The sequence below is a fragment of the Hyperolius riggenbachi genome, chromosome 9 (genome assembly GCF_040937935.1).
Source record: "Hyperolius riggenbachi isolate aHypRig1 chromosome 9, aHypRig1.pri, whole genome shotgun sequence".
Classification (NCBI taxonomy): Eukaryota; Metazoa; Chordata; class Amphibia; order Anura; family Hyperoliidae; genus Hyperolius; species Hyperolius riggenbachi.
In genome coordinates this window covers 94,536,603-94,550,967 of record NC_090654.1, presented here as the reverse complement: position 1 = coordinate 94,550,967, position 14,365 = coordinate 94,536,603, and the positions used below count along the sequence as shown (strand labels likewise).

The 14,365-nt window shown below is 45.8% G+C and overlaps 1 protein-coding gene across 1 annotated transcript in view; it reads right to left on the bottom strand.

Moving 5' to 3' along the window:
* ANKRD34A (ankyrin repeat domain 34A) overlaps positions 1–14,052 on the bottom strand; it is a 57,989-nt gene extending 43,937 nt beyond the window's left edge. Inside the window, exon 1 of the mRNA XM_068251621.1 lies at positions 13,760–14,052. The gene's annotated coding sequence lies outside the window, so the exon portion shown is untranslated. The remainder of the gene's footprint in view (positions 1–13,759) is intronic.
* Between the last annotated feature and the right edge of the window lie 313 nt (positions 14,053–14,365).

Genomic DNA, 14,365 nt, shown 5'->3' with positions numbered 1-14,365 from the left:
GTAACTCGTCTCTTCTTCCTCTCCTAGATCTTAAAACGTTCTGTCTTTAACACTGTTTACCTCCTTCTACACAGACCCCACACACCTAAAGTACTGTTGTTATTGCCCTCTCTTGGTTCAATAACTATATAACAGACTGCTATCTCTTAATTAATTACTGCTTACAATGATGCACATTTGAAGCTCTTGAGGGCCAAATAAAAAGGCAAGGAGGGCCGCATTCAGCCCAAGGGCCTCAAATTTGACACTTGTGGTCTAGGGGCAGTGATGTCATCACTGCAGCAGAGGAGAGGACGGATGGATCAGCAGAATTTCCAGGAGTCCAGGATGGTAAGGAAGGAGAAGGGGGAAAGAGGTGACCCGGGCTGCCAGCACTGTTGTGGATCAGTGTGGTTTCCCAAACAGCTAGCAGGCCACATGCAAGCAGTTTTTCTTTCCTCATCAGGTTCATCTGCCGAACTCCTCCATACCAAGTTCTCCCAACACTAGTGTCTGGTCATGTGGCAGCTTCCTCGTGGCTATCCTTGCAACCACCTAATGCTGTCACACACAGCCTGGAGAACCAATGGATGTGGGCAGTATGGAACAATGAGGTATAAGGAAGCTGTCACACCAGCAGGCAAAATTACACCAACACTGGTGTGTGTGTTGTATGTGTACAGATGGGGACCATATGAAATATCATATGAAATTGATTGGTGCAGATTCTCACACATGAAGGGAGAAAACTGCCAGGCAGACATTTATCACGATACAGTCTCCAAAACAATCACTCATACACAGAGGCGTATCTAGAGGGGTGCAGGCATGGCTTGTGCCATTGGCGACGCAGCACCATGGGCGTCATGCCTGCCCCATACTGCACCGCGATGCCTGCCCCGTGGTTTTCCACCATGCCTGCCCCTGTGCTGTGCCACCATGCCTGCCCCATGCCACCGTCACTCAGACCTCAGAACTGAATAATTAAGTTATCTGGAGAGCATGGCTACTTAATCTATGTATGTAGGGCGCACTTGGCTTAGAGTTAGAAAAGAGAACAGGGAGAGATATTTAAAAAATAATAATTTCGGCAATGTTCCAAGCACAGGCAACCTTAGCATAAAGAAGAACACAGGCAACCTTAACATATGTACGTGAGAAAGGAGGATGTTTTTAGAGGGTTAGTGGGCTCTGACTGGGGGAGGTGGGAACAATTTTAGTGTTTGACATAGGCTCTATATTACCCTTCTGCCTTCGGTTTCTATATCCTCTGCTAGCAAAGAGACATCAAAGCATTCCAAAAATATACAGCACAATTAGTTCTGTCAGCTAAGGTCAAAAGCAGTGCACTTATCTCAAACTAGATAATTCATTTGAAACTGCTAATGGGTTAAATACTTTTTATAAGAGAATGGGTAGGCTGGATGGGTGGTGTGTATAGAGCAGCCCACAGCATGGCTGAGTCAGCCTACCCATCAAGCTCTCTCTGCGGTGATGTCATCCCATCTACCTTGTGAGGTGAGTGAGTGGGCAGGGAAAGAGGCAGAGAGGTGTCAGGAGGCTGCAGAAAAATTTAGTTTTAATGACTTGGCAAGACCATCACAAGTAAAAAATGAATACTGATATTTCAGTTATTCATTAGAGAAATGAATCAGCAACAGCAGCACAGACTTACTATAGAAATCCATCTGTCACCAACATCACCCTCTTGTTAGCCAACAAAAAAAACCCAAAACATTTTAGGCTGTTCTATGGAACCATGAGTACGGGTTTCCCCAAATTTAGATCTCCTGGATTCAACTCAACAGTTCACGTAATAATAATTTTTCGGGGTTACAATAAATTCTCCTCCCTGATGACAAATGAATCTAGTGAGAAATTAAAGCAAAAGTGTGTTCACAAAGAGGTCAAGGTCATAAACAAGGTTATTGCACTTCTGGATCAACTCACACCTTTGAGTGATTTGCTAGGAAAACAGAAAACCACCTTGTTTTTTACAGTAAAACTCCCTCATGGCGCATGGCATCTTATTGCTTAAGGCTCGTACTCACCTCACGATTCTTCGTGTGATTTTTCTGGATATTTTTTGAGCGACGAGCAATCATTTCTGCGATCACGTGAGGTGGGTACAGGTGCAATATTAGGCGAACTATGCTTTGCAATGCATGGCGATAATGACCGTCATGGCGAATCTTTAAGATCCTCGACGACACCTGCGCAAAGTGCCGTGGCCATTTGAACTCTAATCTGAGTCCGTCATGTGCAGTCATGTGCCATAGCATGTTCCCACAGGCAGGAAGATGGATTGGGGAATCTCGTTCATTGGGAGGCGTCGCTGTGAGGATTCCCGATCTCTCATCCAGAGAGTATTTAGCTTCAGGCCGACTTCACATTGCATATTGGCAGCAGTGGTGCAGCCCAGGGGCCACGCCGCACTGCCAAAAACAGGCCTTTGGGGATTATTGTGTTAGTATGCGGAAATCCCTATCTAGCATCCGGCCAAGCAGGAAGTAATGCTCACTTCCTGTTGGCCAATTGATGATGTGTCTATCTGTGTAAGGGTATTTGTGCAAGGGGAGTGGTTAGGGCTAGGCACCACCAGGGTTGGTGGTTAGGGTTAGGCACCACCAGGGGGGATGGTTAGGTACCACCGGGGGGGGGGGGGGGGGGGGTTACATTTAGCCACCACCAGGCGGGTGGTTAGGGTTAGGCACCACCAGGGAGGTCTTAGGGTAAGGCTCCACCAGGGGGGTGGTTAGGATTAGGCACCACCAGGTGGGGTGGTTAGGCTAAGGTACCTCCAGAAGGGGTGATTGGGGTTAGGCACCACCAGGGTGGGTGGTTTGGGTTAGGCACCACTGGGGGGGGGGGGTATGGTTAGGCACCAGGGGGGATAGTTAGGCACCACCGGGGTGGGGGTTATGTTTAGGCACCACCAGGGGGTGGTTAGGGTTAGGCACCACCAGGGACGTCTTAGGGTTAGGTTCCACCAGGGGGGTGGTTAGGACTAGGCACCACCAGGGGGGTGGTTAGGCTAAGGTACCAACAGGGGGAGTGGTTAGGCACCACCAGGGAGTCGGTTAGTGTTAGGTACCACCAGAGGGGGTGGTTAGGGTTAGGTGCCACCAGGGGAAGGTTCTGTGTGAGAGTAGGGTTAGGTTAAGCTGTATTGTTGAATTATGTAACGATTTTTTTAAGTTAATATTTTTTCTTTTTTTTATCTCCTGTCTGTTTAAAAACGGTATTTATCGTTAACTAATTTCGTTAGGAATGTTTATCGTTATAGAGATTTCGTTATCCACTGGCGACAATTTGTTACCCTAATTTTGTTAGGAATGTTTATCGTTATAGAGATTTTGTTTTCCACCAGCGACAATTTGTTACCCTTTTTTCCTGGCGCCCTTTTTTCATGCACCCGACAGCAGTAACAATTTGACAGATGTACATACTCTTTATCATTCTCTCAAGAACAAAACAGAAAAAAGTTTTGGATACACGAATGTTTGTTCAACTGAATCAAGAATGTAAAAATTGCAGATGCAAAATTGTGCAAGTGGAAAGTTGCATGCATTCATGCATTAACCTCAAGTGGGAATGGCCCCTTTTGAAAATGAAGAAAGCTATGAGAAACCCCGATAAGGGGACATGCAAGTCCACAAATACTATGTTTGTGACTTCAGTGAGTGTAGTGGTGGAAGATGTGCTATTGCCATTGTCCAAATAACCACTTTTTTTCTAATTTGAGCTCCAGATACTGCCACCGCCAAAATTAGTCACTGAGCAATGCTATAGTTGTAATTCTCATTACGGCATATGACAGTGCCCAAAGCGCTGCGCCGAAACTAGCATATTCAAATAATCTCCCTTATCAGACCCAAAGGTGGATGAACACAGGATGGAGGAAATAATGGACATACCAGCAGCTGGAGGTGATGGGTGTTAGTTATCAGTGAATGTTTAGGGTTTAGGGAAAGATAACTAAGTAGGCCAATTTGAAAATGAAGAGATACCCCAACTGCTTTTAGATTTGGAGTGTGTACAGGCTAAGGGCTCTGCCTTTGACATGGGAGACCAGGGTTTGAATCCTGGCTAGGGTCAGTACATAGTCAGTAAGAAGTCCTTGGGCAAGACTCCCTAACACTGAAGGGTGTCCCCTTGAGCGTACCCATAGTGGCTGCAAAAGCGTTATATAAATGTTAGGATCAGGGGCGCCTCTAGCCATTTTGTCACTCCAGGTGAGAAAACCTGTGGCCCCCCCCCCCCCCCTCCCACCCCGTCTTCAGCCACATGAAACACCCTCTCCCCCCGGGCCAGGGAAATGGCAAGGGACGAGCAGCCCTAACGTGTTTAAAGAAGCCTACGGTAAGTATTGTACCAAAGACGCTGCTCGTCTCTGGTACACTTTAAACAAAAACATTTCTTTGTTACATCTGATACAAATCTTAAAATAAATCATCACTTTTTCTACTTCCTGCTTTCATGGAAGCATACATATTGTTAACATCCTGTGCTTTCTAATGAGCTTATCTGCCATGGCATGGCAGTCAGGTGACACAGGGAGGATCAAATTACAACTTGCGATTAGTAATAAATGAGGGGGAATGAAACAGGCTATATCTAAATACATACAGGGTGCATCTCTCCACCTGGCTGGTAACCAGTCTTATCACGCGAACGATAGTCTGTACACACGTCGGATTTGACGTGCGAACGACTGAACAACGGGACGTTCAAACGACCCGTCGTTCAGAAAAATCCGACGTGTGTATGGGCCTTAAGTCTTAAAGTAGCCATACACTGGTCGATTTGCCATCAGATTCGACCAACAGACAGATCCCTTTCTGATCGAATCTGATCAGAGAGGGATCGTATGGCTACCTTTACTGCAAACAGATTGTGAACCGATTTCAGCCTGAAACCAATCACAATCTGTTGTGGTGGTGCTGCCGCCGCTCCCCCCGCCCGCATACATTACCTGCTCCGCTGGTGCGACTGCCCCCGGTCACCGCTCTTCTTCTCCGTCTCCGCTCTGGTCTGCTCTGGTCTCCGGCATGCTTCCCTTCTTCCTGTCTGGGGGAAGTTTAAACAGTAGAGCGCCCTCTACTGTTTAAACTTCCTGCCGGGACAGGAAGAAGGGAAGCATGTCGGAGACCAGACCAGAGCGGAGACGGAGAAGAGCGGAGACCCGGGAGTCGCGCCGGCGGAGCAGGTAATGTATGCGGCTCTATTGCGTCGGTCGTCGGGCACTCGAACGCCTCTAGCGATGCACTCTTTACCCACGGGCGATCGACGGTTATTTTCCGCACGGCGCGATCGACGGGATTGGACGGAATGGATCGAAATTCGGCGTGTAGCGTGAACGATTGGCAGCAGATTCGATCCCAGTGATCGAATCTGCTGTCGAAACGGGCGCAAATCGGGCCAGTGTATGGCCACCTTTAGTCGTGGAGAGGGCTGTTATCTGACTTTTATTATCTCAACTGTAAGTGAACTGTTTACTTTTTCTCTGCTAGAGGAGAGGTCATTACTTCACAGACTGCTCTGAAAGACTCATTTTGAATGCTGAGTGTTGTGTAATCTGCACATATTATAGAATGATGCAATGTTAGAAAAAACACTATATACCTGAAAATAAAAGTATGAGAATATTTTCTTTGCTGCTAATCTTCTAGTAATTATTCATAGTACACAACCAATTCACTATATCATATTTTTTTTTTTCGCTTCAGTGTCTCTTTAAATGGTTAAATTAGGTAAAGTCATTTGGGCATAGGGCACAGATGTCCTCTAGATTAGTGTTGGGCGAACACCTGGATGTTCGGGTTCGGGCCGAACAGGCCGAACATGGGCCAGATGTTCGGCATGTTCGGCCCGAACGCCGAACTCAATGGGAGTCAATGGGACCCCCGAACATGCCCATTTTGGGGGCCCTATGGGGTCGCAGGCATAAGGGGGGAGCATGCCCCGGTCGCGGGGGGGGTCGGAAATTCCCCCCACCCCCTCCGCTAGCGCTCCCCCCTCTGCCCGCTTCTCCATACAAAAAGTTTGAAACAAGTTCAATAGTACCTGGGCTGGTGGCACTGGCTGGCAGTGGAGTGAGGAGGAGGAGGAGTCCGAGTAGCAGAGTGACGTTGAGGCCGGGCAGCGGGCGGTTCAGCGCTAGTACCCTTGTGGTACTTCCGCCCTTTCTCTGACCTCACGTCCTCTGCGTGATGACGCATACGAGGGTACGCGTGATGCGTACCCTCGTATGCAGAGGACGTGAGGTCAGAGAAAGGGCGGAAGTACCACAAGGGTACTAGCGCTGAACCGCCCGCTGCCCGGCCTCAACGTCACTCTGCTACTCGGACTCCTCCTCACTCCACTGCCAGCCAGTGCCACCAGCCCAGGTACTATTGAACTTGTTTCAAACTTTTTGTATGGGGAAGCGGGCAGAGGGGGGAGCGCTAGCGGAGGGGGTGGGGGGAATTTCCGACCCCCCCCCCGCGATCGGGGCATGCTCCCCCCTTATGCCTGCGACCCCATAGGGGGCATAGGGGGGCAGTATTCGGCCGAACAGGGCCCTGTTCGGCCGAACAGGGGCCCTGTTCGGCCATGTTCGGCCATGCATTCTGCAGTTCGGGCGAACCCCGAACAGTTTGGCCGAACACCACCAGGTGTTCGGCCGAACTCGAACATCACCCGAACAGGGTGATGTTCTGCAGAACCCGAACAGTGGCGAACACTGTTCGCCCAACACTACTCTAGATCCTAGGTTCTCAACCAGTGGTACGCGTACCCCAGGGGGTACTTCTGATGGGTCCAGGGGGTACTTGGGTTTGATGTAGTTAAATAAGCATAACAAATTTAGAGTTTTAGAAAATTAGAATCCTATGGCCTTGATTCACTAGCTAGCGCTAAGCTGGTTAGTGTGCTTTAAGGACTAGTGGGCCCAAACCACGGAGTTAAGTGGTTTGCGCCCACACATCGCGCATAGCCCAGTGCAGTGCGCGCGCAGCCGATAACATCGCACCCACTGCCCTGTAAACGTCACACCCGGTGCATCAAAAACGGCGCATCGGGTGCCCCCGAAGCAGCGCAATGATGCACCGGTTCGGGGGCACATGATACGCTGTTTTCTTTGCACTTGGTTACAAGGCAGCGGATGTGATGTTATCGTCGCACCGTGCACTATTACCACCTGCGCGCACACTGCACTGGGCTATGTGCGATGTAGCAAAGCTACATTTCGGGCACTAAGTGGCTTTTCACACCGGCGCTAACAATCAAGTCCCATATAACCTACACCACCAAATTAGTATTTTAGCTAATACTAAAAGAGCAATAAAAGTATATCTGGGGCTCCAGAGTATTAAAATATGTTATGATTCATATACTCCTATGCTGGGAATACACAATGAGATTTTTCAGTCAATTTACTGTCTGATCTTATTTTCGATCGATTTTCTTATCTTTTCTTATCAATTTCCATTCACTTCTATGAAAAATCGATCAGAAAAACGATTGAAAATAAGATTGGACATGTTGGAAATGATCTATCGAGCCATCTAGCTGCTGAAAAAACTTATGGTGTATTCCCAGCATTATACAGCTCATCCACTGATCTAGAGTCATATGACAATGCTGCCTGTTTGTTAACCAGGAAGTGTTAAATAAAGTTTAATCAGAAAGCAGGGGAAAAAAAAGAGAGAACAGTGTGTGTTCCTGAGAAAAAACAAAGCATGGTGTCTATGTACAGTTTATCCTCCATCAGAGATCTGCTGTATCTCACAAGATAAGAGAAAGCAGCATCAGGACAGTTATCCCACCTCTTAAATCAAAATGGCAACACAGAGACTACCGTCAATCTGAAGATTATATGCACAACCTTACATCCAATGGCCATAATTCCTCCTAGAACAACAATTAAACAATATAAAGCTTCTTGCACACTACATGCGATTCCGATTCCAAATTGCGATTTTGAAGTGATCTTACATGTGATTCCGATTTGCGATTTTGAACCGGTTCTGCATGCTGCGTTTTTTCTGCGTTTTTCTTCTTTTGATAGCATCCAGGGAAAATCGGAAATGCAAATCAGAAACACAAATCGGATTTGCAGTGTGCAGGGGGTACAAATACTGCCACTATTATTCATAATGGACCAGATGACTCTTTAACTCAGTGATATTGTCTTTACCACCAACCTACCAATGGAAGACTAATGCTAGGTACAAACCATACAATTTTCTGGCAGATTTACCTGCCAGTTCGATTATTTCCAACATGTCCGATCTGAATTTCGATAGATTTTTCGAGTTACCAATCATTTTTAATCGTTTTTTTAATAATTTTTTTCAATCGATTTTCGTTCACTTGTATGAAAATCGATTGAAAATAAAGATTAAAAAAAGATCAAAAAATCGATCGAAATTCAGATCGGACATGTTGGAAATAATCGATGTCGCAGGTAAATCTACCAGAAAATTCTATGGTGTGTACTACCTAGCATAAAACTCATGGTGTACTCATGTCAGCCCTGTCAATTCCAGATAACATAAAACAGTTCAGCGTAGAAAACAACGTGTTTTCAGCATTACAAACAGTTTAGCACCTGATATAATCAGTTGTAGTAGCAATCTACTCCACCAGCCATGTGGTGCATCTAGCTTCACATTGTACCAGATGGGAGAAGTGCATTCTGGTAGGTAATGGTCCCCCATTCAACTCCTTAAAGTGTACCTAAACTCAGAACTTCCTCTTTGCTATAAAAGATAAGCAGCAGCATAATAACCTCTACAGAAAAAAAACGTATTTGTTGCAGCTGCACTTTGTGTTCTGTGCATGAGTTCAGGTTCACTTTAATACTTAAAGGGGAAAGTTGACATTTTCCCATAGCTCTCAACTGTCCCTCTTTTGGAGGGACAAGCCCTGTCCCTCTGTCCCTCTTTCCTCCTCATTTGTCCCTCTTTCAGGACTCATATACAGATGTGTGTAAATATATGTAGTTTTCTATTGAAATATAGGCTTAATTGATTCTAAACTTTATTCCCATCCTTTAACTTGATATACTGTATTTCTTATTTTCAAATGTTAATATGAGGAATGCGAACTAGGATAGAAAGGATCAGTGTGGTTTGAGTTACAAAGCAACATATTTTTCTTATGAAATATTTATGGTATGTGCGACTAGAGGTGTGATGGGGGCATGATTAGAGGTGTGTCAGGGGTGTGGCTTAAAGAGGAACTCCAGTGAAAATAATGTAATAAAAAAAGTTTTTCATTTTTACAATAATTATGTATAAATGATTTAGTCAGTGTTTGCCCATTGTAAAATCTTTTAAATCCCTGATTTATATTGTGACATTTATCACACGGTGACATATTTACTGCTGGTAAGTGATGTAGCTGCTGCTTGCTGTTTTGGCAGTTGGAAACAGCTGTAAACAGCTATTTCCCACAATGCAACAGGGTTTACAGACAGGAAACTGCCAAGAGTACGTACTCAGAATTTCTTTGTGGGAAGGGTTTCACCACAATATCAGCCATACAGAGCCCCCAGATGATCTGTATGTGAAAAGGAATAGATTTCTCAAGTAAAAGGGGGTATCAGCTACTGATTGGGATAAAGTTCAATTCTTGGTCGGAGTCTCTCTTTAAGTGTCCTTCTTTCTCAGCTCAATAAGTTGGGAGGCATGTTTTCCTGCATTACTATAGAGAGTGTGTCCGGTGTGTGGTGACTTGGGTTATAGTTCACAGACAGTAGAAAAAACTCAACCTTCTCACAGGAAAAAACTCAGCCTCCACTGTTCATAAAGTGAACATATGGCATTTTCAAATTTTAAAAAAGTCCAGAGGTTTCCCATCTCTTCCTCAACTTCACTGTTGCAGCACAAGGACCCTCTGAACATATCCGACAAGAGCTTGTTGGCTATGTTCTCTACCCACCACGTATGAGCCTGGCCGTTCTGGGCCTATGCAAGTACAGCTGAGCCCTCACAGGAAGCTGAAGCCGCTCATTCTTGTACGGCACGAATGGGAGTGCAGCCTAACTGGGAGTGCATGAATGAGAGTGCAACCTAAACTAAAAGAGAGTGCTGGCCAGCAGCAGAGTGGTTGAGGAGGATGTGAAAAGCCTCATTATGGTTAGTGGAGGTATGCGTAGGCTTGTACGCATGCTCAGTCTATGTTGCCCTTAGCGACTAATGCCTGATTGTTAGGGAGATGATGCCAGGAATGAGTGTTGTATAAGCAGAATGTGTACGATGCTTTAGGCTACTGAATAGGTAAACTAGGGTTAGGGGATAGCTCCAAAGCAGGTAAGCTTTAGTGCCAGTCTGTTAAAGACAGGCTAGTGTTAAGGATCATTTACATAACTAAGATAAGGTTAGGCTTAGTTGGAAGATCGGGATTGGCATTAGGGTGCCCATAAATCACTAAATTTTGTGGGCTGTCCGACCTTATTTTATTCTATCAGATCGGAGGAGAATCGATACCGCAACATGGCCATTTGGTCAATCTTTCAATTGATTTCTGGCAAAATTCGTCTGAAAGCATTAACTGGGAATGTTGGAAAACCTCGGTCGCATAGACTCGATCATTTGCATGGCGGTAATGATGTTCATTATCACAATGACTGGTGAACCCCCGGTCTGTGTCCCTATCAAGTGTGTACATGTCTCCCCCCCCCCCCCCTTCCCGGGAGGGACGGTACTAGTAACAATGGGGCCAGAAGGCAAAATTAACCCAATGGGGCCCCCCAACATTAGGGGCCCTTTGCTGCAGCCAAATTTCCCTCCTGGGCCCCTGAGCCAGCTGCTGACCCTCCCTCCCAATCACCTTCCGACTAAACTGTGTTCCCTGGGGCCGCTGCAGAGTCTCTCTGGCAGTGCAGAGTCTCCCTTGCCCGCCAGCATAGGTAAAATGCTACCCTGACAAAGACTCTGCAGAGGCCTGGGGAGCAACCGTTAAGATGGGGGGGGGGCACCTGGGGCCCTACAGGCTCTGGGGCCCTGGAGCGATTGCCCCCTTTGCTTCTATGGTAGCGCCGGGCCTCCCAGTGCCCATATGCAGTGCTGAAGGCTCACCTGTCAAGCCAGTGCGAATCAACGCCTCCTCTTGTGTCCAGCATCAGCGTGAGTGCCTGTGCCATGTGACACAGGCACATATGACATCATCACTACATGCGCCAGACACTGCAGAAGGCCAGGCTTCACACCGACGCAGAGATGGATTAAGATCATGTAATGGGACCCTAAGCAAGGTAGTAAATTTGAGCCCCTCCTTGAGGTCCTTTTGGTAAGCTGAAGTGGAGAGAAGTCAGAGAAGGTGGCTGATGGGCCCCTTTCACACCCACTAAGCTCCGGGTACCTGCCTAGGTTGCCTGCTCTGCACCGATGTGGGACAGGTGAGCCTTCCATACTGCGCATGGGAATGATGGGGGGAGCACATATACACTTGGGGGTGGAAGCAGGATGAATTTCTAATAAGTTTCATGCTGAAATCTATTGGAAATTGTTGTGCTGTGTGTGGGCAGGCAATAGATCCTTCCCTGATAAGATTCGATCAGAGAGGGATCTATCTAATGGTGGATCTGGTGGTACATCAGGTCATGTATGGCCACCTTTAGGGTTTTCATCAAGGAAAGGTGATGGTTTTTTGCAGGGCTACAATTAGTAAAAGGTCAAAGTTAAATTACGGAGATTTCAATGGATAAGCCCTTTCAGATACTGGTTTTAAAAAATGCAATCCTTCATCAAAAACATCAATACGTATCTTACTAGTCGTGCAGCAGACGATTTCCATGCTACCCCTCCTCCTGAAAAAAACGCCACATCCAGAAAAGCATCCAGTACACCCTGGTACTGGAACATACTCCTGACTGGGCTCTGAATACTCTCTATAGGCGGATGCCAACTGAACATGAAGGTGAAATGCCATACCTAGCTTATGCCATCATGCAACACCATATTGTGCCCTCAGACTGGGATACAGGAAATGCACACCAAGCATCTTCTGTAAATACATCTATGAGGTGGTGCTGATGCGAGGCAGATGTACCCACTTACAATGCAAAGCTGCAAAAAGCAGTAACCGATTGGTACATGTTAACATTTCCTCCGATAACATGAGGTAATAACACATGCACGGCTGAGTAGTAGTCCTAAAACAAACATTCTAGAATTCCAAGCATGGGTGTAACTAAAGAGGAGCGGTCCCTGCCACCACAGGGAACCCAGAGCTGTGAGGGGACCCCATCTACTAACCATCCCTACCTCCAATAAAGGGGTCCATCCTCGTCCAGATCAGGTATTTTGTGGCTAAACTTGTTATGGGTGTGAAGGAAGATTATGATAACCACACTTGTTTAATCAGTCTTGTAAGATGGGCCCCAGGCTGTGAGGGTCACCAAGAGGGAGGCAAGGGAATGGGTGTAAGCATTGGGGGAACCCATCAAAGTTCCCCTAGGGGGGGGGGGGGCATGATTTTTAGTTACATCCCTGATTCCAATGTGGGAAATCTTTAGTCAAAGCTTTACTGTCCTCCCTTGTGAGGTAAAAAAAATAATAAATAATTTAAACAAGTTAGTGAATATAAATGTAAAGGTTACTGAATATTACTATAACATACTAACAGTGAAGCCAACTGCAAACCAACAGCCACAAATGCCCCTCTAGATGTATCGCCACCTCCCTGCTGGTCTCCTCTTTATTAAAGCTGATTGTGAATACAATCCGTGATATATGCCAGGCATAAGGTGACATTCCTTTAAGTAGTTTGCTACTCCCAGGCTTGTGTGAGCTCATAGTACAGCATAGGTGCCACACTGCCTTGGAATGAGGCTAGCATAGCCTCAGTCCGATTAACCCATTTCAAGCAAACTCTGGAACGCCCTTCATGATGCTAAAAATAAAAGAGGAGGTGCCAGATTCTTCCCTCTCCCTCCAGTCCAACATCCATTTCTGTGTCTTGCCCAACTCCCGGCCAGGACTCTCCAGAAACCACCACAGCAAGGCAATTACACATTAGGGGCATCATGGGTACCAGGCAGAGAATGTTCACAGGGGAAATATATATTAATGACTGGTAGGGTCATGTGAAATAAGTGCAGTTTAGACAAATAAGATATATTGGAATAGATGGGTAGATGGATAGATAGATAGATAGATAGATAGATAGATAGATAGATAGATAGATAGATAGATAGATAGATAGATACGATAGATACAAATATATACATGCTGGTATGGATGGATAGATAGATAGATAGATGAATAGATGGATGGATAGATAGATAGATAGATAGATAGATAGATAGATAGATAGATAGATAGATAGATAGATAGATAGATAGATAGATAGATAGATAGATAGAATGGATAGGCAGAGAGAGATAAACCAGATAAATAAATATATGTATATAGATAGGTAGAAAGAAAGATGGTGATAGATAGATACTGTGAATAGATAGATAGATAGATAGATAGATAGATAGATAGATAGATAGATAGATAGATAGATAGATAGATAATACTTGATAAAAAGGCAGTAGAAAGATAAGTAGGCAGAAAGATATAATAAAATAAATGCAGGTAGGTAGATATGAAAGGTGTCCATAATATAGATAATAATATGTAATATATGTGATGTAATGGGTCATGGCATGTAATCAGAGCAGCTGCTTTATTAGAAGCATGCAGTGATATGGCTAGTGAGAGATTTGCCAGCATCAGGACCACTGGCGAGCATCCCCCCCTGTCCAGCACACAGCTGGCTCTGTGAGGCTGACTGACTGACTCACCTGGTATGCTTGTGCCCCTGCTGCTACATGAAGGCTTGCAAGGAAGGTCTCTCTGCTCCTCACACCAGCTGGATTGGCTTGACAAGTCCTCCTATATTCCCACAGTAAATTCATGTCTGTATAAGAAAAAAAAATACTTCCCTCACCAGGACAATCTAAAGAAAAAAAAAGCAAGAAATCTTCTAGGTTTATTTGTTTTGTGTTAAAAATAAAGGGGTGAGAAGCTATCTAAGGCTAGGAGAGGCAGTGTATGCAGGTGTCAGTGTGCAGAGTCCTGTGTTGCAGCCCCGCATACGATCTGGTGCCTGCAAGTCACTGTCATAGAATGAAGAGCCCTGAGAGACCCACACAGGCTATTTTTAGCTCCTTCCCATAGAGCAGAAGTAGATATTCCATTAAAAATACACTGCAGCAGTATGCGGAGTCTGGGGTTCCCGAGTCCTCCAACCCTGCCGCGCCTCTTCTTTCCTATTCAGGCTGCGGGGCTGCAGCGTTCTGCTGGTTAACCCCTTCGCTGCAGAAGCGTATAGGTTTGTCTGGAAGGAAAGAGATGAGCATTTTCTTTCCTTGCATTTTTGTATTCCTTTGAATTGAGTCAAGACGGCA